This window comes from Taudactylus pleione, unplaced genomic scaffold (assembly GCF_031769625.1).
Source record: "Taudactylus pleione unplaced genomic scaffold, aTauple2 ptg000475l, whole genome shotgun sequence".
Lineage (NCBI taxonomy): Eukaryota > Metazoa > Chordata > Amphibia > Anura > Myobatrachidae > Taudactylus > Taudactylus pleione.
In genome coordinates, this window is record NW_028284877.1 from 519,495 (window position 1) to 543,078 (window position 23,584).

The following is a 23,584-nucleotide window of genomic DNA, read 5'->3' on the forward strand; positions in this document are numbered from 1 at the left end:
AATACCTTAGTTATCAAAAACCTCTATTTCTTAGCATTTAAACTAACTTAACCAACTTGAATCATACAATTTGATGCTAATGGAACCTTGTGTGCGAATATGTAGTGTGTGAGTATTCGGGATTTGATATAAGGACGCTAGATAATTTGGGGCAGATGCGTGCGCATGGAGCTACTTTTTCAGCGGTTTCATACTAAGTCTCATGCATTCGCTAATTGCGATTATTTAATAGCGCCCTTGTGGGAATAATTGTGCGTATGAAAAATGGTGAAAGAAGTGATTGCATAGTGCTAATAAAAATATCGCCACATGTACTATACTGTGAGTTCACCTAAAATGGCGCTTAGGCGGCCATACGCAAAATGGCGTCTTGCGATCGCATTTCTAAAATGGAGTCTTGCGGCCATTCGCAAGATGGCGTCGCTGCGATTAAATTTTAAACTGAACTTGTCTCACTCAATTATTCAGCTTCGACAGTACGGCTGTACAATCTGTGCACTGCAATAAACCTAAACTCCTGATTATGTCTCACTGCCTGATCTGCCTCATATACTGATTCTGCTGTGTCAACTATTATTAATCTTGTGTATGTCACCAATAGTACTCACGTATCAATATCTTGTTTGCTACTTAAGCGACAGCCGTGGATTGGGCAGATTGGGCAATTTGGAGATGTTACCCGGCATTTGCAGTGACACCATAGATACACCTTCTCCTCAAACTATTTTTAGGATGGGATATACAGTAGCAATAGCTGCAGGGACGTCTTAAAATAGGAGGGGGCCCGTGTGCATTTCCTGTCCAGGGCCCCCTTCTCTCTCCCTGGAGGCCCGTAGCCGGCCGACGTGGCTGGCCGGCCACTGCAGCTACAGTAGACTCTGGGCACTAGAGTGTGCCCAGAGTCTACTGCACATCCGCAGATCGCCAGGGAAATGATTGCACATGCTCAAAACGCCGGAAAAATGGCTGCGGCGGCCATTTTCCGGCGTTTTCAGCAGCAATGAGACCCCCGATGCGGGACCTCACACCCTGAACCTGACGCGGCACTGCACACCTTGCACCCATTATAGATACGCCCCTGAATAGCTGGCACTACATGTGATGCCTAGGAGGGTATGACCACACAGACCAACAGGAATCCACTTCTTACTGGTCTGCAGGGTCCCACCTCTGTTCGAAGCGGATTTGACTGGACCCTAGGGGAGGGGGGGGGGGTGCAGCTCAGTGGCCCCACAAAGGTGTTTTGTAATCTGCCAAACATTTTCATTGTCCGGCAATGGTCCACGATGTCCCGCTTTCTTAAACTGTGCACAGGGAGGTATAACCTGGCACTAGCTGAGTGGCAGATCACTACTCTAATTTGCTTATGAGTATATGGGGACAGAAATAAAAACTTTTTCTTTCCCTCATATTTAAAAACACATATATATATACAAACAGTGTGAAGATCTAACGAAAAGGCTCAGTGAAATAGAATAATGTCCTTTGAACAACAAATAAATATAAGAATAACGTATTGTTAAGACACAAAAAGACCCCAAAAACAAAATGGCTATTCTTTGCACCCCTGGTGGCAGTGGGTGCAGGGCTAATGTGTAAAAAAAATAGATAACAATATTGTTATTTACAAGTGGACTACAGGTACCAGCAACCCTGCCCTGTGGAACATTAAGGGTCTGCTGGCACGTAAAGTTAGTACATGGACACTGTATGTTTTAGAATTTTATTTAAAGAAATCATACTTACCAAACCCATGGGTGTCCTCCTGTTTGGTCCATGTAGACATCCTTGGTCTTTGGAAAATAACAAACCGAATTCCCAATCCCCACAGACTGCACTGTACATACGTACTGTACAAGTGCCTTACCAGAAATAACCATTACTATGGAGTGACCGGGGATAACACCACTCCACTGACACAGGCAGCAAAATACGGCCGGACATTCTGAGGAACCAGAGTTGTTCAGAAGTTTGATGGTGCAGCCGATGTTCGCTCGATTTGTGCACACCACTGTGGATTAGAGCTGCAGCCATTGGGCATCTCAATAAAGAGCACATCGGCTGCAGCAATCGCCTAATATCGCAGTAGCGGCCGTGACTGAAGTTGAGTGCAGAGATCTTCAGGACGACTGATGATCAACCCCCACTGAGATACACTCTGCAGCGCTCTCCATGAGGGGGTAATGCCGCCAGGGGATACATTGACACTGGGGAGGTTGGGTGGTAATGTAACTGAGGCATCTACTGACACTGGAGGGGGAGGTGGGGGTAATGCTTCAGTGGGGACCTAGTGACAAAGTAGTTGGGAGATAATGTTAGTGGGGCATGAAGACTACAGAGTGGGGGAAATGCTATGGGAGTGTATCAATTGCTACAGGAAGATCTGTGCTACAAGGGTGATGGGAAAATGCTACGCGTGTGTGATGCTTGCCTACTCTCTCGGAAGGTGTGGGAGACTCACAATTTTTTGGGTAGTCCCCCGCAGCCCCGTAAGAGGGGCTGGATCTCCTGCATCTCGACCACTCCCTAGTGAAATGAGCAGGATGGGGAGATAATATCGGGAATCGCCGGTCCGTATGGAGGGGGCGGTGCTAAAATGACGTGACAGTCCGGCCCCGCTCCCTAAAGTGGCCTGCTGCGTCTACTCTCCAGGCTTTAAAGTAGGCAAGTATAGTTTGTGCGTGTGTGTGTGTGCGTTTGCATTTGTTATTATATATATTTGTCTTTTAAGTGGTTATAAAGTTCACACTCCTAGCAGGATTTCTACTGGAGTATTGTTTATTTTCTACTTCAGCTTCATCCGCCAGTATTCTACCTTCTCCAACTCATCTGCTTCAGCTTCATCCGCCAGTATTCTACCTTCTCCAACTCATCTGCTTCACCCGCCAGTATTCTACCTTCTCCATCTCATCTGCTTCACCCGCCAGTATTCTACCTTCTCCAACTCATCTGCTTCAGCTTCATCCGCCAGTATTCCACCTTCTCCAACTCATCTGCTTCAGCTTCATCCGCCAGTATTCCACCTTCTCCAACTCATCTGCTTCACCCGCCAGTATTCTACCTTCTCCATCTCATCTGCTTCACCCGCCAGTATTCTACCTTCTCCAACTCATCTGCTTCAGCTTCATCCGCCAGTATTCTACCTTCTCCAACTCATCTGCTTCAGCTTCATCCGCCAGTATTCTACCTTCTCCAACTCATCTGCTTCAGCTTCATCCGCCAGTATTCTACCTTTTCCAACTTATCTGCTTCAGCGTCATCCGCCAGTATTCCACCTTCTCCATCTCATCTGCTTCAGCGTCATCCGCCAGTATTCTACCTTCTCCATCTCATCTGCTTCACCCGCCAGTATTCTACCTTCTCCAACTCATCTGCTTCAGCTTCATCCGCCAGTATTCTACCTTCTCCAACTCATCTGCTTCAGCGTCATCCGCCAGTATTCTACCTTCTCCAACTCATCTGCTTCAGCTTCATCCGCCAGTATTCTACCTTCTCCAACTCATCTGCTTCAGGTTCATCCGCCAGTATTCTACCTTCTCCAACTCATCTGCTTCAGCTTCATCCGCCAGTATTCTACCTTCTCCAACTCATCTGCTTCAGCTTCATCCGCCAGTATTCTACCTTCTCCATCTCATCTGCTTCAGCGTCACCCGCCAGTATTCTACTTTCTCCAACTCATCTGCTTCAGCTTCATCCGCCAGTATTCTACCTTCTCCATCTCATCTGCTTCAGCGTCATCCGCCAGTATTCTACTTTCTCCAACTCATCTGCTTCAGCTTCATCCGCCAGTATTCTACCTTCTCCATCTCATCTGCTTCATCCGCCAGTATTCTACCTTCTCCAACTCATCTGCTTCAGCTTCATCCGCCAGTATTCTACCTTCTCCATCTCATCTGCTTCAGCGTCATCCGCCAGTATTCTACCTTCTCCAACTCATCTGCTTCAGCTTCATCCGCCAGTATTCTACCTTCTCCATCTCATCTGCTTCAGCGTCATCCGCCAGTATTCTACCTTCTCCATCTCATCTGCTTCAGCTTCATCCGCCAGTATTCTACTTTCTCCAACTTATCTGCTTCAGCTTCATCCGCCAGTATTCTACCTTCTCCAACTCATCTGCTTGAGCTTCATCCGCCAGTATTCTACCTTCTCCAACTCATCTGCTTCAGCTTCATCCGCCAGTATTCTACCTTCTCCAACTCATCTGCTTCATTCTTAATTATCCTACTTTTCCCAACCTAGTTTTCAGCTTTCTCATGACATTGCAATTCTATGTGCAAGATAACCCCATATTTCTGTGCTGCTGCTGCTTAGGATTGCCAGAGGGCTTCCACCATTGCTTCTAACAGGTCCATAAAGTTGCCAAAACAGATGAGTTATTGCCGCTCCTAGAACCCTACTTACTGAGAGAGTAAAGCTAGGCACACACTATGCAATAATTGGGCCAATCAGAGGATTTCTGGCTGCTTGGCCTGATAATCTCAGAGTGTGTACGCAGCACCCAAGGCCAATTATCGTTCCAAAAGCAATCAAATCAGATAATTAGATCTGATCTGCTGCCCGACATTTGTCTAAAACGATGAGCCAATATCGCCAACATTTTGAAGTGTGCATGAATTTCTGATCATTTCTCTGACATTTCTGCTAATAATTCATTTAAAAAAAAAGTCAGCATTTTGACGATCTTGAGGACAGATTATAGTTCAGATCAAAACAGCGAATCTCTAGTGTGTACTGAAGAAATCGCATGTTCTCAAGATCGTTTAATCGCTCATAAAATCATAAAGTCGGTCGGATCGTGAGTAAAATCGTTCAGGTACAGTATATACCTAGCTTAAGTCTTCATCCAGATACACCTGCAGGTCTGGGTGCTTATTAACTGAATTCCCCTCCAGGTGGATAAGTGCACCGATGCTTTGTGCATGCCGGTGCTCCTGCTGAAATCTAAAGACATTGGGAAAGTCATGTGTATGCTGGCAGCTACAGCTTATGGATACGCTGTGTCACCTATAGCGGAGTATGTGAATCTATTTTAGATCTATATCTGTCGCAGGGCTTATTTAAATAATGCACAATCTAACCTAAAGAGTTGAGCCGATTCAATCTATTGCTCTGTCAAACTAATCGCTCCCAAGGGAGCATTTCTTTAGATCATCGTACTAAATATCCTAGATGTAACAAAGTCATGCCCTCAACAGGGAAGCAGTTTGTCAGTATAGATTAGCATGTACTGTAAGTACTGTAAATAGTGATGAATATAGGGAAATGTAACTCTCTAGAGAGCCATGCAAGTAAAGTGTATAAAGAGCATTAAATTCAGGGGATGCTGCCAAACGCCTGCTGCATTTTTTCATATAGATTTATAATGTATTGTTGGTGTATTGAGCTTGATGTTTTGTCTTATATTATACAATCTGTATCTCTGCTTAGGGTCAGATTTGACTTCATAAATAGTGTACATTATTTTTAACTTTTTGGTGGGGAATCGGTTCTGGGTGATATTTCCTATTATGCTATTAGATGAAAAGTGTCAATTTACACATATACCTGTATAGATTTTTTTTGTACAGTGTGATTTTACTTTTTATAATAACACAATGTACTGAGAGCCAAAACTGCATTACCTCTACATAGGCAAACGCAGGGGGAGTTTCCGTCTGCCTGGAAACCCCCCTCCCCAGCCCACACTGGTACCACAATAGAAATAGCAATGTAACAGAATTTTACTAGTGCTGCATGTTCTTCATAGTATCACAAATGAAATAATTAGCACCGCCTGTGGATCTTTTAACATGTATCAGTAATAAATAACCTGTGCACCAACTAGGAGATCTGGAAAACATGCACTGTTTGGGATGCACTGCTATAGAGCCCAATACGTACATATATGTCCAGGGCAGTGCTAGGTTCTTCTGCTGCTCCCCCAGACTCCCGAACTTGCTCCAATGCTCTGGAATGGTGCTCACATCTAACATAAAACATTAAGCTCAGACAGGATGGCCCTACTGCCACATGTAATGGCTTACTGTGATCGCTGGTCCTGTATATGCTGGAATTATGACACACAATACACTTTGTATGACGCATATTAAAGCTGGTTAAGTGCTAATTATACCCTCTTCATGGACTGGCCACACTCACTCTAAAATCAGGCATTTGGAAACCCCCCTCAAGAAATCCTGCGTTTGCCACTGCTCTACCAGAAAGGAGAATTCTATACCAGGATTGCAAAGACCAAGCCACTCACAATAAGGGGAATGCCAGGTTCCCCCTCCACACTAAATATGTTAATATGCCCAGACATTGGTTGATAAAATATAAAGGGCAGGAGTGTTTTGGCAGGGTGGGGGATCATGATTTGGGCAGAAACTTATGATTACAATAGAGCAATTCTGAATAATTGAACTGCTTTCACTTCCTCTCAGCAAATCAATAAGCTGATCCATTTTCCTCCCTTGCAACTTACTTTGGTTTTATATAGTGTGCAATGCGTGTTGGAATTACTTTTGGTCTTAGGGCCTGATTCACTATGGAACGCTATTCTGCTTATACGCACGGAACGCAGTTGCAATCGCATCCTAACATAAGGACACCCACTTCCCCTTACTTACATCCGTATACTAGGGGAACATAGCGAAACAATCGGTAACATCGGACCCATATGCACAAGCCCTGACCTTACTCACACTATCGGTGCAATGGCTGCTTATAGCCACGCAGTGGATTATTTATGCAGAGCTCTGCAATGACGTTGAAACGAACTGGCACACCTGCATTCACCCCCTCACCAATGGCACTTCCTGTCAATCACTCTGCTCTGAGTCTGCGTAGCCTCAGCAATCACAGTTCCCATCGCAATTGCTAGTTCGCACATGCGCACTGCGATGCATATGCTTGCGCAGAGCACAAACATTGACCAATTGCGTGCGTATTAGCATCTGTGTTCCTTGCTGAATCAGGCTCTTAGTGCTTCTGTCTACAGGATAATACTCTGCAATGTGTACTAAGGGCCTGATTCAGAGCTGAACGCTCTGACCAGAGAGCTCGCTCTGAATCAGGGCCCTCCTACCTGCAAATGGAGCGTCCTCATGGACGCTTGCATAGCTGTGGGTTACCACCCACAGCTTACGCGAGAGTCCATGATGATGGTCGCGATGGTCAAAGACCATCGCGACCATCGGGCATGCGACGAGACCCTGCGGTAGGGTCTCGCTTCCGCAAGCCCAGGAGTGACTTTGGCTCTATCAGAGCCAAAGTCACTCCCACTGACATCATTACTGATGTCAGTGGGGCCGGACTCAGACGGTAGGCGTTCCCATAGGAACGCCTCCGTCTGGCCGGCACGCCCACCAAAGGGGGCGTGCTGTCAGTCACCATCGACAGCACGCCCCCTTTGGTGCGAGACCCCGAGTATTTCTCGTTGCTCGCCGGGTCTCGCGCATGCGCACGACAGAGCTCCCTCCGTCGTGCGCATGCGCATTCTCACATCGACCCGCTAGCAAGCGAACTTTGCTCGCGAGCGGGTCTGAATGACCCCCTAAGTGCGGGCCTGATTCAGCAAGGATGGCAATTGCAAAGCTGCACGCAGGCATATACTGTAGTGTGTAGTGCAATTGCGACGGAGGACGCAGGCTGGGATCACCATTGCGACCAGCGATGGACAGTGGTCGCGATGGTGGATGGTGCAGGGCAGGTGGCCAGCCAGGTGAGTAACCCTCAGCTTACTCGGGCTGGCCGGATTGTGAGCACAGCAGACGATGTACGTCTACGCAGTCCCTGGGCTGGCTACGCCCGGAAAAGGGGTCGGAAATGTCCCATTTCCGGGAATGCCATCCGCCCCTGCACCACCCCTTAAATGCCTCTGCCTGTCAATCAGGCAGAAGCATTCAAGGGCTTGCGTACGATTGAGCAGGACCCATTCTGCACACTCGCAGAATGGGCCCTGCACACGCGCAGATTCACGTTAATAAGTAATCTGTGTTCAGCAGTGTACTTGCACGCTGATTGCATGAATTAGGCCCTGTGTTATCTATTGGTAACAAAATTAATGAAAGTGCTGTACATATTCCATTTTCCTTTGGTTTCTTCTGTGCATAGCAGGCAAGGAGATTTATGTAGTTACAAAAGCTTGCACTTCACATACCAAGCAATGTAGTGATGGGATTGGCGATCCGCCGGTCGGAAATTGTTTGATCGTGATCAGTATATCTGTGCAATACAACATGTTGGATTTCAGCGATCCTGCGATGCCGGGTTGCAGGATCGCTACAATCTGTCGAAGATGTATGGGGGTTCTGTGGCTGATTAAAACCAAGTGAAGCGCAGACGGGAAGTCAGCCAGCCACAGAACCTGTGTAATTCATGAGTGTCCCGCTTTAAAGGGGTACTATGGCCTTACCTGAGTGGCGCACCCTGGGTAATATTTTGGGAGCCATAGTTTCATGCAAAACTGACTTTTCAGTTTTTGGGATTATCTTTTGCGTTTAAAGAACTTAATCAATTTACTTAACCATCATACTATAAAGTAATCATAATTTTATATAATAGCTGTTGTTGCCATTTTTCCAACAGCCGGAGAGCTGTACTTTTCATATACAATATACATATACGCACCGTTAAGTATTTAGGGGCATATTTATAAAAATAAATTTACGGGAAAGCCCCCTGAAAACACCTTTTTTTGGGGGCTGGGGGGGCTACCTGCAAATACTAAGCATCCCCTAAATGTATGAACAGGGGTCCACAGCAGATATTAGAGAAATCTGTCACTGACTGACATTGTCAACCACAAAAGAAGCATCCATTGGTTTCTATGAGGGCTGCTAAAATGCCATTTACCAAGGTCTGGAGCTTGGCCCTGGTAGCTAATGCCATCTACTCAGAGCCGTAACTAGACTTTTTGGGGCCCTGTGCCAGAGAGAGCATTGGCGCCCAACTTTTTAAATAACACACCCGAAAAAGGGCCACGGCCTCATGGGGAAGGGCTCTGTTAGAGCAGGAAGCTCTCTGGGGCTTGCGACGGACGAAACCCTACCACAAGGGTCTTGTCACAAGCCCCGATGGTCGCGACCATCACCTGGCCGCTCGCAAAAGCTGTGGGTGGTCACCCACAGCTTAGTGAGCGGCCAGTAGGCCGCAACAACAACAAAAAAACGCCCAGATTCAGAGCGAGCGCTCAAGAGCGTCCGGCTCTGAATCAGGCCCACTGTGTGCTATGCTGCAATCTTGACATGTCTGTGCAATTGTGAGTTCCTGGCAATCTGCTATCCATGTGAAATTTTGAGTTTATGACACACCACTACCAGAGTGGAAGCCCAAATATCTAATACTCTGATACCCATTTGCTATCCTGAGTTTCTGACACTCTGTTAATCATGTGATATTCTAAGTTCTGCAATCTCGATATACCTCTACGGCCACAGGACTCCACCATTGTCAATGTTTGCATGTTTTCAACTGAATTTAAGAATTCTATATTTTCACAGACCTGATTCTGTTTGTGATTTAACTTCTAAGTCAGGAAGAGGAGCCAGAAGATCTGAGGACCTTATTCAGAGCCGGACGCTATTTGCGCTCGCTCGTCCAGAAAAAGGGGCTGACTATTTAAATTGACCGTTCGCTCTTTGCGGTCTGTTGACGCCTCTAGGTCTGAACGAGCGAACAAAACATGCGGACGTTTTTTTCTTAAAAACGCCCCCTGGCCGCTCGTACCATACGTCATCTCCGCTATTTATTAGATTAATCGAGTACATCGAAAGGCGAATGAACTGCTCGCTATTCTTGTGGTTGGATTTTCCTACCGCAATCATGCGAGCAGTTCTGGCTAAAAGACACCCAACTGACGTGGTCGATGACGCTGCTTTGTTAATTATGCACACCCTTAAAACGCCCGTTTTGACCGTTTGGCACTCCTGCGTTCAGATCTCCACTGCCCGTTTTCAAGCACCTTCCCCTGTTACCACCCACAAACGCCTCATTCTGTCACTCAAATTAGCAGGCATTCGCTATATTGCGAGCACACGATTTCTGACCGCACTGACTGGTTCGCGCATGCGTACTAAAACCCATACGCAGATGTGCGAACATCGCTCGAAACGAACGAGCGGCCGCTTACGAGCGGCTCTGAATCAGACCCTGAATGTCAGTTATATTAAGCACATGGTTACTAGTAGCTGTCCCACAACTAAGATTCTGTAACTCAGGGCCTGATTCTGCAAGGATCGTAATTGAAAAGCTGCACACAAGCTATAGATACATGCTATATGCACGCAGGCAGCTTTGCAATTGCGATCCTTGCAGATATGGTAATGCAGCAGTAGGCATCACGCCTCCTGTGCATTACTTATCCGAGCTGCGTTGTCCAACACAGCATTGGATAATCTGCGTACTATTTGCCGGCTGTGGTGACCCATGGGGTCCCGCAGCCGGCTGCTGCAGTTTACAGGAAGAGGCCAGGAAATCTCCGTCAGCCTATGGAAATACTGACTTCTTCCCTCCTCCGCAACGGCGGCGACACACATCTATTTCGGGAAACGGAGGGCATCGCCGCCCCAAATGGCAGTAGACTGTCAATCACTGCCAGTCTGCTGCCAGTTTACGTGCGGGCTTGCAGAACGGGTCTGGCGCCTGTGCAGATTCCTGAATCTGCGTTCAACAGTGCACTAGCTGCTGAATTAGGCCCTCAGTTAGTAGAGCTGCGATTAGCAGCAGTTCTGGGAAAAAATACATGCCAGAATAAGGATGAAAAAAAGACAGAGGTTAATAAAGTTCACTGTTTCAAATGCTAATTGTGTTGATATAGAAAAAGGCAAAAAAATAACCCAATAACCTCCAGTGCAACAACGTACTTCCTACTGTAAGGTGCCCAAAACTGTGTCCCATATTGCAGATGATGTTCATCTAATGATTTATTCTGTTTGCATGATGTGCATTTATTCCCCTTTCTGCATCCTAGGATAGTATCGATCTCTGCAGCTGCTGCCTGGCACTGTGTTATGCTACGCAGTATACCTACTATGTATTTTCCCATCCCAGTTTTCTCCAGTTGAATTTCATTTAGGACCTGATTCAGAGATGAAAGGAATTGCAAAGCCGCACGCAAGCAGCTGTGCAATTCTGTCCATCTAAAATACTAATGCAGCGTGAGGTGTCTGTAATAAACAGAGGTCATAGCCTGGGAGCACCATCGCAACCATCAGCCAAGCTGCTTGCTCCTTTGGCCAGGCTGCGGATGCTGAAGCTTACCGCAGGCTGACCGGGTCTGGTCACTTGCGTGGACTGGAAATCTGCGTCCATCGACGCAGACCCTGACCATGTCTCTCCCAGAAAACAGGGGCTCTGCCCCCAAATGAAACAACATGTCAATCATGCTGTGGCCTAGAGGAGAGGGGGCTGCGAGGGAGATGCCGGACCTGCACTGCGCATGTGCAGACACCAATACATCAGAGACGTGCGCTACCATCAGATCCTTAATGCGTAAGTAGCATCGGACCTTATACAAACATTGCCGCTGCATCTTTGGATGCAGCAGTTACGCTAAAATATGCTAATACCGCAGGAGAAGGCTGAACAAAAAAAACAAAACGCTATCGGTATCGCAGAACCGAGTGCTGTGTTCGAAGACGCAGCATTAGATCACCTTAGTGACCGTCGGTCCCCGTCGCCGCTCATTCCCTGCCCTTAAATAGCCGACTGAGGTCACAGTAGTATCACAGCACATGCTCATTTCGGCCCCTGGTGCATCCATTACACGCCCATAACATGGACCATCTCCGTGTACCTGAATAGCCACCTCACAGGAAAACCCAATACATATCCGAGTCCGGGTGTCTTAATTGATTCTGCGACTTTGTACGCACACAGTTTGACGCCTGCGCTGTGCAACTTTTTCACTACTTTGACACATGCTCAGTTGAAAAATATCGACCATTTGTGTTAATATCGGCATCGCACCCAACTCAGAACCAGGCTCTATGTCTTCTATCCTTCGACTAGAAATGACCATCGACATCTATTAACCACCGATGGTCTAAGACCAATGGTAATGATTTTACCGTCTATGAATGTTTACTGGTGAACATCGGCCACGGAGGTCCGATGTCAGACCTTGCACAAATGGGGACCATCGATGGTTTCCTCCTGATGATTAAAAACCCGTCAACCATCGTTGGCAAACTCTGCATTGGCCATCCCCATTTTCTGGGCTGGCGCATGCAGTTGTCCAATGTTGTAAGTCATGCGCATTTGTCCGAGTCGCATTGGCAGGAAGACAAAGAATGCACTTATTTATTTTCCAAAGGCAAGTAGCCCTATCGATTGCCAAAAATTATTTTTTTGATGGTGATGTGGCATTTTTTCCCAACTTCACCCTATACATGTAAGGTGCGTAAACACTTTCAGATATTTTTAACGACTGAACAATATCGTTATCATTCACTATATCGGCCAGTGTGTATGCTAAAACAATGAACGGTAACGACGAACGACCAACGATACGCGCTCCCGTGGGTCGTTGGTTATTGTCGTTCATCGCCCGAACATGCAGGCCAGCCTGACGATCAGTCAGGTTGTTGCATGTTCGGGGATGAGGGAGAGTGCCCGGCCCTGAACGATATCGTTCATGATAATGTTCATTGTGTGTGCTCAATGCCGTTAACGCACACTGCCGGGGACACACTAGACGATATCGCTCATGGAGTGAATCGTCTAGTGTATACGCACCTTAAGGGTCTGCCACTAGCAATAACAGTTTATTTATCAAGTATTGTTGTGGCTCTTGTACCTCCATGATAACTGTTGTGTGATCTAAAAGAGAGAATTAACAAATTAGCTTATGCATAGAACTACACAAAACGGAATTATCCATTAAGAGAAAAGATAGCCGCGACTTCACATAAAATAACAGCCACACTCCTGCATTAAGTATCAGCAGGAGAGATCAAATAACATTCAGCCATCAGAAACGACTAGTGCTGCTGATCATCACTGTAACTAGCTGCACCAGCGAAAAATACGTCTCCTGATAGGTGCATCTGTGACCAGGTCTTCCTGAGCTGCAGTGGGATCGGTATGATTTACCGCAGGCCGCATGATCCCGACAGGTAAGTATATTTTATATTTACTAACCTAACCAATTTCCGACAAATCGGAACAGCAAATCGTCCACTGTGTATGCACTATTGCGCGCCTGTGTGTCGTTCTTCGCATCTTCAGATCGGCCTTGCTAGGATCTGAGTTTGTTGTGGACCCGGGGTGGTAACAGGAGCAGATACCGGAACAGATTTAAACTGAAAGTGGGTTTTTTAATGGGTGAACTTGAAGACATGTACACTGATAATATAAAGTCCATAATATAGATGGGGAGGTGATAACTTGAAACTGAAATGAAGCAAGAGTGGGTAATGTCCAGGTAGTGACAGAAATAATTTAAGGTCTTGTAATCCAAATGGTTACTGCGAGGCTGCAGACAGGATATCAGGTTACAAATTGATATTGGTGTGATGAAATCCAGAGGTTATGGAGTAGTTGAATAACTGATGAGTAGCACTGAGATGGCTCAATGTAGAAACAGGATAGCTGCAGAGAGCTAGGTAACTGGAGGCAGTGTAGGGACAGGGTTAACTGCACACTCAGGTCTTTAGGCAGGGAGAGGGTTAATGGAAGGTGCAGGGTGGTTCCAGCAGGAGACTGGGAGCAGGCAGAGCAAAGCAGGCTGCTTGGAAGCTGGGATGCAGAAGGAGCACAGGTAAACAGACAGGTTTAGTGGAGCACAGGAAAACAGACAGGTTTACTGGAGCACAGGAATTCTCCCACAGCATACGCTGTGAAAAACGTTGCACTGGCCACTATGGGAAGCTCTGGACTCCCTTAAGTACCCAGCGCAGAATCGTGATAGGTCAGAGAGAGCATGACACGCCAGGACTGGAGCAGCTAAGTCACATGACCAGAGGAAAGATGGCAGCACCCATACCATAGTGGACTGGAAACACCACCAGGCCTACCCCGGCCAGAATGACACAGTGCCCGTGGAACACCTCACACATACAATGCCCGCCGCCAGACACCAGCCCCTCCACCGGTAGGACCACGCCACAGCGCCCTCACAGGTAATACCCGTCATCCCCTATGCCGGAAAACCCTGGTCGTGACAGGCCTGCAATGCAGGCAGAAATCAAGATCCGGCGGCCTTCTGGATGCGGCAGGGGAACGAGATATCGGGCAGTCGTGCACGAGATCGTGCAGTGTGTATGGACCATCCGATATATCGTTCTGTTGCATCTGCCGTCGCTGGGTACACACAGCGTCTAGTGTGTACCCGGCTTAAGTTTCTGTCTGTGTAAAGAGATCCTTCCGGTTCAGAATCAATTTGTATCTTTAAGAGTACACAATCTATAAATCTGAATGGTCCTTTGAGTGGATTAAACTTTGCCCCTCTAAAATGCATGGTTTTTATAGCTTCCTTATAAAACATTTTATTGACATTCAAGTTCACTGTTGCCATGGTGTGATCCCTTTCAATTTATAATAAAAATTATATTTCAGTAAATAATTTATGCCAGGTGGTTTATAACATTCTACAATCAGTACAGATTTTTTTTCTAAATGTATATATCTACCCATAATAAATCTACACGGTCATGATCATCACTCCCACTGGGCAGGGCTTACACAGACTTTTACATATAGATAAACCACACCACACTTTCTATACTGCCACATTCACTTCCCAGGAATGACTTTCCACCAGTTCTCAGTTATACCCACAATATTTTAGTTCTCTTTGAACACTGATTGTATTTCCCCTAAGTTGGAAGATTCCTAAGGGTCCTAAAATGCAAGTTTTTAGAAGTGGAGATGTTGCCCATAGCAACCAATCAGATTCTAGCTATTATCGTCTAGAAGGCGCTAGATAAATAAGAAGAATCTGATTGGTTGCTATGGGCAACTTCTCCACTTCTAGAAACCCGCACTGCAGTAAATATACAGCCTAGCATTTTGCATTTCACTGCCATTTCTAATTGTACTCGCTTCCTTATCACCTTTTGTAAGTCCTCCGCCAATTCCATTTACTAAGCCCCTATTTCTTGGACACACTGTACGGCAGCCATATAAGCAAAATGTTTCCACCAGCTCAGCTGCACCCTACCATTGAGGCACAGCCCATTCCTACTGTAGAGTCTGTAGCAGAGAGACAAGTCTGTCGAGTTGTCTGGCACTTATTAACCTCCCTAAGCTGCCGCTGCCTATCAGGTTTAGCATTTGGCACAGGTAACATTTCAGGTAATACTACCCTGCAGGTCCTTGCTTTAAGGTTTTAGTCTAATGCTCTTGAAATTTGTTTGAGGCCTATGTAGCTCTAAATTTATCACTGGCTCCACCGCTGCAATTAACAAACTCAGGGCCTAATTCAGACCCGCTCGCAAGCGGGTCGATGTTTGCCAAGTGCGCATGCGCACGACGGAGGCGGCTCCGTCGTGCGATGCGCGAGACCCGAATAACGACGGCCAAGCCATCGTTATGGGTCTCGCACCAAAGGGGGCGTGCTGCCCCTTTGGTGGGCGTGGCTACCCAGACGGAGGCGTTCCCATGGGAACGCCTACCGTTTGGTGCCGGCCCCACTGACATTACTAGTGACATCACCACTGACATCACTAGTGATGTCAGTGGGAGTGCTTTTGGCTCTGATAGAGCTAAAAGCACTCCAGGGCTTGACGCAACGAGACCCTACCGCAAGGGTCTCGTCGCAAGCCCGATGGTCGCGATGGTCTTGACCATCGCGACCATCATTTTGGCCGCTCGCTATAGCTATGGGTGGTCACCCACAGCTATGCGAGCAGCCAGGAGGCCGCTCTTAAATTCAGAGGGACAGCCCTGACTCAGAGCGAGTGCTCTGTCAGAGCGTCCGGCTCTGAATCAGGGCATCAATCCCTACATAACAAACATTTTAATTTGTAATCGATCTCCCTGCTAATCTTAGAGTTCAAGTTACAGGTTCCAAGTGGTATCTGTAACTGTCCAAGAATAATGCTTATAGTATGTTATCATGTGCACACAGCTTCTCCAGGATACAATCGGTATAAAAGAATTAGGCAATAGCCAATATGTCAATCTCATTCACCGGACATCTGTGAATTGAAACTGCCAGTGCGAATACAAAAGTAGTTGTTAAACCAGCTACCAGATATCCTACATAGGGTTTTTTTCTCTGAAAAGTAAGTTAAGTACAACATATATATACAAGTCATATTTCTTAGCGGTCATCCTACAAATCATTATCTCCATTTCAAATTCTCTCTGGAGGCTAGACATGTATGGCTGCCAGTGACAGATAGACACACACACACAGGCTTACAACTCTCAGCAAGCCATGTGATGGAATAGAGAGGAAGGACGAAATTACAGTGCAGACTGAGCGTATATGGCCTCTCAACTCACTAGTACATCATGTGTCACATGACTGTGGAAACTATATAATTATAAACCAATAATAGTAGAATGAAGAAACAAACTAAGGAAAAAGAGTGATCACAAAGATTCTTGTTCAGTGGTGTAACTAAGGGGGGTCGGGAGGGGTACGTGCCCTGGGTGCCGTCGTCCGGTGGCCTCACCGGTGTCCGTGTCAGTGTGTAGAGCGGTCCGCACTGCACAGTAAAGCAAATACACCGCTGCCGTTGTTTTAGCAGCCAATGAGAGTCAGACAAACTCTCATTGGCTGCTGCACCCAGGGCTGGATCGCTCCGCCTTCAGCCGGCCCCCACACTGGGTGAAGGGAAAGACCTCTTGACGTCTCTCCCATAGTGCCGAGCGGGAGGACGGAGGAGCGGAAAGTGGCGTGCTGTGGATGGGGATTCAGGTAACAATATTTGTCTGTGTATGCGTGTTTTATGTGTAAAAGTCACTACTACTGGGGGCATTAAGGTGCATATGGAATGGAAAGCTCCCAGAGTGATGAGAAACAGTGGTGTCATGCTGACACGCCCCCATTTTTCAGTGGTCATGCCCCTTGTGGCATGTGGTCACACCCACTTTTTCAGTGCACGCACATATTTTGCTCCATTTACCCTAGTTACGCCACTGTTCTTCATAGCCTGTCACAGTCATTTATGATAAAATAAAAAGGGCATGGGATTACTTCTTTAATCTCCAGCTAGCTTTTGCTGGCAATTTTAATATGGCACATGACACGTCGTGAAGGAAGGAAGTGGGACAACTCTATTATGCAATAACTTTATATAGCCCCCTCTTTGTAACTTGAAAACTGAGGAGAATATGAGATAGGTGGTGGCAGTGATAGTTTATTAGAAAAATATTTAAAAACACAGTAATAGAATAAAAGTACTTTAATAAAAGTACCACAAATTACATCAGTGAGGAAGTTGGGACTGGAGGGTATAATGGCTGTACCCAAGATTATAAATACAGGACGCAATGGAAAGCAGCCCTGAAGTAGGCACACTGACCCCTCCATTGTTCCAGGTCCTGCTTAATGCACTCCCAAAGCAGGGAGCCCACGAGGCATGTGCCGCTGACCTCCCTCTCCCAGGGTCTCCACCCTGGAGGCCGGTCTCTAGTAGGGATGGCAAGCGACCATCGATGATTCACAATCATCGATGGTTTATGGCCAATGTTGAATGCTTTTACCATCGATGTGGGAGAACCAGATGGTTTCCTTCTATTGATGGTAAAGCATAACCGAATTTTTATCATTTTTTTTTGCAAGGTGCTTGGACACGGAGCATAGCTCCGACCATGACACCCATGAATCCCCGCCCCCCGGTTCTGATTGGCCCATGGGCCAGTCAGTTAAAGAACAGGTATGACCGTCGGTTGGTGAAACCAACGATTGTTATTCATTGCATAGTTGGTCACCATCGATGGATACTTGCAAAAATGCCATTGATGGTAACCATCCCTAGCCTCTAGGGATGCATCTCCAGTAAGGAAGCCGCACCAATGTACAAAAGAGGGCAGAATAGAGGCTGGAGTGCAAGGCCCTTCACTCCTTTGTTGGCTTTTCCCCTCACAGACACAGGAGCTGCTTCATCTGATATTGCTGTGGGAGCACCAAATAGCAAGAACGGAAGACCCAGATCAGCAACAGGTAGTGTTTGTGTGTTGTTTTTTAGTTAGTTATTTGGGGGAGGAGTGTGTGCGTCTGTATGTTGCTGGAGTGTTGGAAATGAATGCAGGGAGGGAGGTTGTGTGTCTGGGTGCTGCTAAGGTATTAGTAGTGAATGCAGGGGGGGGGTGTTTATCTGGGTGCTGCTGGAGTGTTGGCAGTGAATTGCAGTGGGGGGGGGAAGGGAATCGGTATTGGAATCCCGACAGCGGTGTCTGTGTGCTGCTGGGGTTTTAATGATGAATGCAGATGCAGGGTGTGTGTTTGGCTGCTAAAGTGTTAGTTGTGAATGAAGGGGTGTGGGGAGAGTGTGCCTGGGTGCGCTGCTCTATTGACGGCAGTGAATGCAGGGGGGAGTGTGTGCCTGGGTGCTCCTGCAGTGTTGGCAGTGATTGCTGGGGAAAGTGAGTGTGTCTGGGTGCAGCTGGGGTGTTGGCAGTGAATGCAGAGGGTGAGAGTGTGTCTGGGTGTTAGCAGTGAATGGAGGGGGGCAGGCAGAGTGTGTCTGGGTACTGCTGGAGTGTTAGCAATAAATGCAAGGGGAGTGTTTGTGTGGATGCTAAGGAGTTAGTAGTGAATGCAGGTGGTGGGGAGAGTGTCTGGTGCTTTTGTGTTGGCAGTGAATGCGGGAGGGAAGAGAGTGTGGGTCAGGGTGCTGGAAGTGAATGCAGGGGCAGGAGGGTGTGTGTATGTATAGGTGCTGCAGGGCTGATAGTAGTGAATACAGGTGGGGAGAGTTTGTATCTAGGTGCTGCTGGAGTGTTGGCAGTGAATGCAGAGTGAAGAGTTTGTGCCTGGGTGCTGCTGGTGTGTTTGTGAATGCAGGGAGGGAGAGTGTGTGGCTTCTGCTGGGGTGTTGTAAGTGAATGCAGGGGGAGAGAGTGTGAGTCTATGTGCTGCTAAGGTGTTAGTAGTGAATGTGGGGGGGGGGAATGTGTGTCTGGGTATTGCTGGAGTGTTGGTAGTGAATGCACGGGGAGTATAGTGTGTGACTGGGTGATGCTGGGGTGTTGGTAGTGAATAGGGGAGTGTGTGCGAGTGCTGCTGGGGTGTTAATAGTAAATGCAAGCGGGGGGACACCAACAACTATCTTGCCTCTGGGCTCCTGACTGCAGCCATAACTCATCTACAGGGAGCACAGGACATGGATTGGAGGCTACCCGATGGCAGTACCCGATCTGAAGGATCCCTCCAACAGGGACTGGATCGCTTCACCAATGACCCTTATGCATTGAGCTCAGGACAGGGTCTGGAGTTTGTAATGTCTGCACTCTGAAAACAAACCCTATCTGTAGGGACTCTGGGAGCCCTCCACCAGGGATTGGATGGCTGCACGCACACCCCATCTGCTAGAAGGCAGCCCAGGACAAGGACTGGCGGCTGTAACAGCTGCACCCACACCCCATCTGCAGGGACCCCAGGACAGGGACTGGTGGCTGTAATGGCTGCATCCACACCCCATCTGCGGGGACCACAGGACAAGGACTGGTGGCTGTAACAGCTGCACCCACACCCCATCTGCAAAGACCCCAGGACAAGGACTGGTGGGTGTAATGGCTGCACCCACAACCCATCTGCAGGGACCACACGACAGGGACAGGTGGGTGTAATGGTTGCACCCACACCCCATCTACAGGGACCACAGGACAGGGACTGGTGGGTGTAATGGCTGCACCCACACCCCATCTGCAGGGACCACACGACAGGGACAGGTGGGTGTAATGGCTGCACCCACTCCCCATCTGCAAAGACCCCAGGACAAGGACAGGTGGGTGTAATGGCTGCACCCACACCCCATCTGCAGGGACCACACGACAGGGACTGGTGGGTGTAATGGCTGCACCCACACCCCATCTACAGGGACCACAGGACAGGTGGGTGTAATGGCTGCACCCACACCCCATCTGCAGGGACCACAGGACAAGGACTGGTGGGTGTAATGGCTGCACCCACACCAACTCTGCAGGGACCACAGGACAGGGACAGGTGGGTGTAATGGTTGCACCCACACCCCATCTGCAGGGACCACAGGACAGGGACAGGTGGGTGTAATGGTTGCACCCACACCCCATCTGCAGGGTGTAATGGCTGCAGGGACCACAGGACAGGGACTGGTGGGTGTAATGACTGCACCCAAAAAAAATCTGCATGGAGCCCAGGACAGAGAGACAAATCTGTTACAAAATATATATATTTCCCAGAATCCGCGCTCCACCAACGGCCATTACACCCAGGGTCCCGTCCTACTCAAACACCGGGCATAGCATAGCGCCTGCAGTGGAACCTGATGCCCGTTACCGTCTCTATGGTAACCGTGACTCCCAGAATCCTTTACTGCTCCATAACGTTACATTCCCCCGCTGTAACCTGCTCACACGCGGTCGTCGCCCCCCTTGATGCAGACGACTCCCTATACTCCACCCGCCCCTACCCATCATCCCCCGCTGCTGGCCTGATGCTGGGGCTCCCGCCCGGTCCCCGGTGACGGACGGACCCTTTCCTTCCCTGCCAAAGCCTCGGCCAATCACAGGGCGGGGTTATTGCCTGTTTCGTGACGCGAGCGGGCGGCGGCCAATGAACGAGAACTGAGCGGGTCTGCCGCTGACTGAGGGAGGGGAGTGCGGCCTGAGCGTGTGCTGTCTGTCAGCGGGAGGACGGAGAGCGGGAGCTGCTGCAGCCGGGGCCGAGGTACGTGAGAGCGTGTGAATGTGTGTATAACGGGAAAACGCCGGCACCCCATCCCCCTGTTACCCATCTCTGGCGTCCCGCCCGTGTGCCGGCCTGTCACCTTCCCATGCGCTGATCATTCGTACTGGTGATCGGGCCAGCTCTGCCTGCCGTGCCGCCTCCTTACCCCCCATCCATTCCCCTACCCGTCATCCACTGCCTCACCCACTCTCCCCACACTCATTCTGCCCCACCACTCCCTACTCTCCCCACACTCATTCTGCCCCACCACTCCCTACTCTCCCCACACTCATTCTGCCCCACCAATTCCTTACTCTCCCCACACTCATTCTGCCCCACCAATTCCCTACTCTCCCCACCAATTCCCTACTCTCCCCACCAATTCCCTACTCTCAATTCCCTACTCTCACCACACTCATTCTGCCCATCACTCCCTACTCTCCCCACATTCATTCTGCCCCACCAATTCCCTACTCTCCCCACATTCATTCTGCCCCACCACTCCCTACTCGCCCCACCAATTCCCTACTCTCCCCACATTCATCTGCCCCACCACTCCCTACTCTCCCCACATTCATTCTGCCCCACCACTCCCTACTCTCCCCACATTCATTCTGCCCCAACAATTCCCTACTCTCTCCACATTCATTCTGCCCCACCACTCGCTACTCTACCCACATTCAATCTGCCCCACCACTCCCTACTCGCCCCACCAATTCCCTACTCTCTCCACATTCATTCTGCCCCACCACTCGCTACTCTACCCACATTCAATCTGCCCTCATGCATTCATTCTCCCCTAATTCATTCCATCAACTGCCTGCTCCCCACTCTCCCCTCATTCATTGTGCTCCCCACTCTCCCCTCATTAATTCTGCCACTCACCCATGTCCCTACTCTGTCATTGCTTTTTGTACCTCCCTACTATGACATTGATCCTCCCCCTCTGCACTCTACTCATTTTGTCTCCCTTTGCCCCCTACTTTATTACTCTCTACCTCACTTACCCTCCCTTTCTGTAATTACAACACCACTTGCACCTACTGATCCCTTCTCACTGCCCTTTACTCCACCCCATGCTCCCACTCCTTAGCCCACGTTCTAATTTGGCTTGTTGTGTTCTTACCACCATGTATTGTTTTACCTGCCAAGACGACATGCTGTCTCCAGGGTGTGGTATAGAAGATCGACAGTGTCTAGATCAGGAGTGGCCAACCAGTCAGAGACAAAGGGCACGATTCTATTCAACGCGATGTAAATAGCGCCGGGAGATAGCTCCCGGAGCTATTCAATTCATCGCGATGTTAGGTCGGGGAAGGCTCGTTCTCGCGCCTTAAACAGGGTGTTTAGGCGCGATAACGGGCATTCCCCGACCTAACTTCCCGGCTCGAGGCTGTTTTCCAGGCGCGAAGGGCAGAAAACAGCCTCGCGCCAAGACTTTTGTCGGATTTCTTCTCTCATCCCCGGAGGGATGAGAGAAGAAATCATTAGTCGGACTTGGCAGCGCGGTGTATTGAATAGCTCCTGGAGCTCACTCCCGGCGCTATTTACATCGCGTTGAATAGAATCGTGCCCGATGAGCCAAGAAATATCTGTAGTCAAGCTAAAGAGCCAATAGCATGCACGCACATAAATGGAGCTGTCACAAGAACACGCCCCATTTTTGTACGCACACCTTTGCTATGACATTTGCAGGAGCATGACCTTGTCACGCCCCTGTTTTTAGTCACACTGGGGGCGATCCCAGCACATTGAAATTACTGTATTTGTGCCCTGTATGCAGTGCCCCCTGTAGTTTTGCCCCATATGTAGTGCCCCCTAAAGCAGTGCCCCCAGCTCAGTACTTGCCTGACCATGCTGGCTATGGCTCTCGCTCTCGTTGCCTCTGACTGGATCTAACTAGATCCAGCAGGCGCGCAGGGCAGGCTCTTCACACTGCACCGCACTGGGAAAGCTGCTTCTTTAGCCTCTGACCGCTTCAGAGGCCAGCGTTCACTGTTCCACTGGGGGTAGCCGTATTTCAGAACCTAAAGAGCCGCATGCGGTTTGAGAGCCGCAGGTTGTGGCCACCCCTGGTGTAGATAACAGATGGTTGACAGACAAAAGGTCAACACATATATTGTCGACGGGGACAAATGGTCGACACTTTTTAAAAAAAATTTGTCATTTAAGCCTAATCTTTAACCTATCACTCCCCATAAGCCTAAACCTAACCGTCCCCTTCCTCAGTCTAACCTTCTGGCAAGTGCCTAACCCTAGCCTTACAAAATGTTTAAAAAACTTGTCGTCCATTTTTGTGTCAACTTTTTGTATCTGTCGATCTATTGTTTGTTACTGTTGATCCGGATACCCTGTTCTTCCTGTCACTCCTACTAATTTTAGATCACATTTACCTCATACTAGGACTAACGGTATAAAGTACTTTGTTTTTTGTTGTAGGTCAAAATTACACATTGTCTGTCAGAATTTATGCTGCAGCTTATCCCTCCCACTCAAGTGACTGAAATTAGCGTTTTTGACTTTCCACCCTCTTTTCTCGCTTGTCCAGATTCCATTGACATTCCAATCTGCCTTTATCATTCGTCATGGCTTTTGTCCATCATCTTGTCTATCAGTCTTCCACAACAAAATGGCTATCATTTATCTATTTCATACCTCAAAATGTCCCTGATCCTTATTCCTTTACCCATTGCTCTTATGATTTAGCAAACTTCCCTTATTTCATTTTTTTTTTTTCTTAGTTTAACTTCCTTTTGTGTCATTACATCCTCTCAGTGTTTA

The 23,584-nt window shown here is 48.2% G+C and overlaps 1 protein-coding gene across 2 annotated transcripts in view; it reads left to right on the forward strand.

Annotated features, from left to right (window-relative positions):
- Positions 1-20,517: 20,517 nt before the first annotated feature.
- The window catches only part of FAR1 (fatty acyl-CoA reductase 1), an 84,943-nt gene continuing 81,876 nt past the window's right edge, over positions 20,518-23,584 (forward strand). Inside the window, exon 1 of one of the 2 annotated variants that reach the window (XM_088449005.1) lies at positions 20,518-20,803. The gene's annotated coding sequence lies outside the window, so the exon portion shown is untranslated. The remainder of the gene's footprint in view (positions 20,804-23,584) is intronic. The other variant, XM_088449006.1, reaches the window with a different exon arrangement.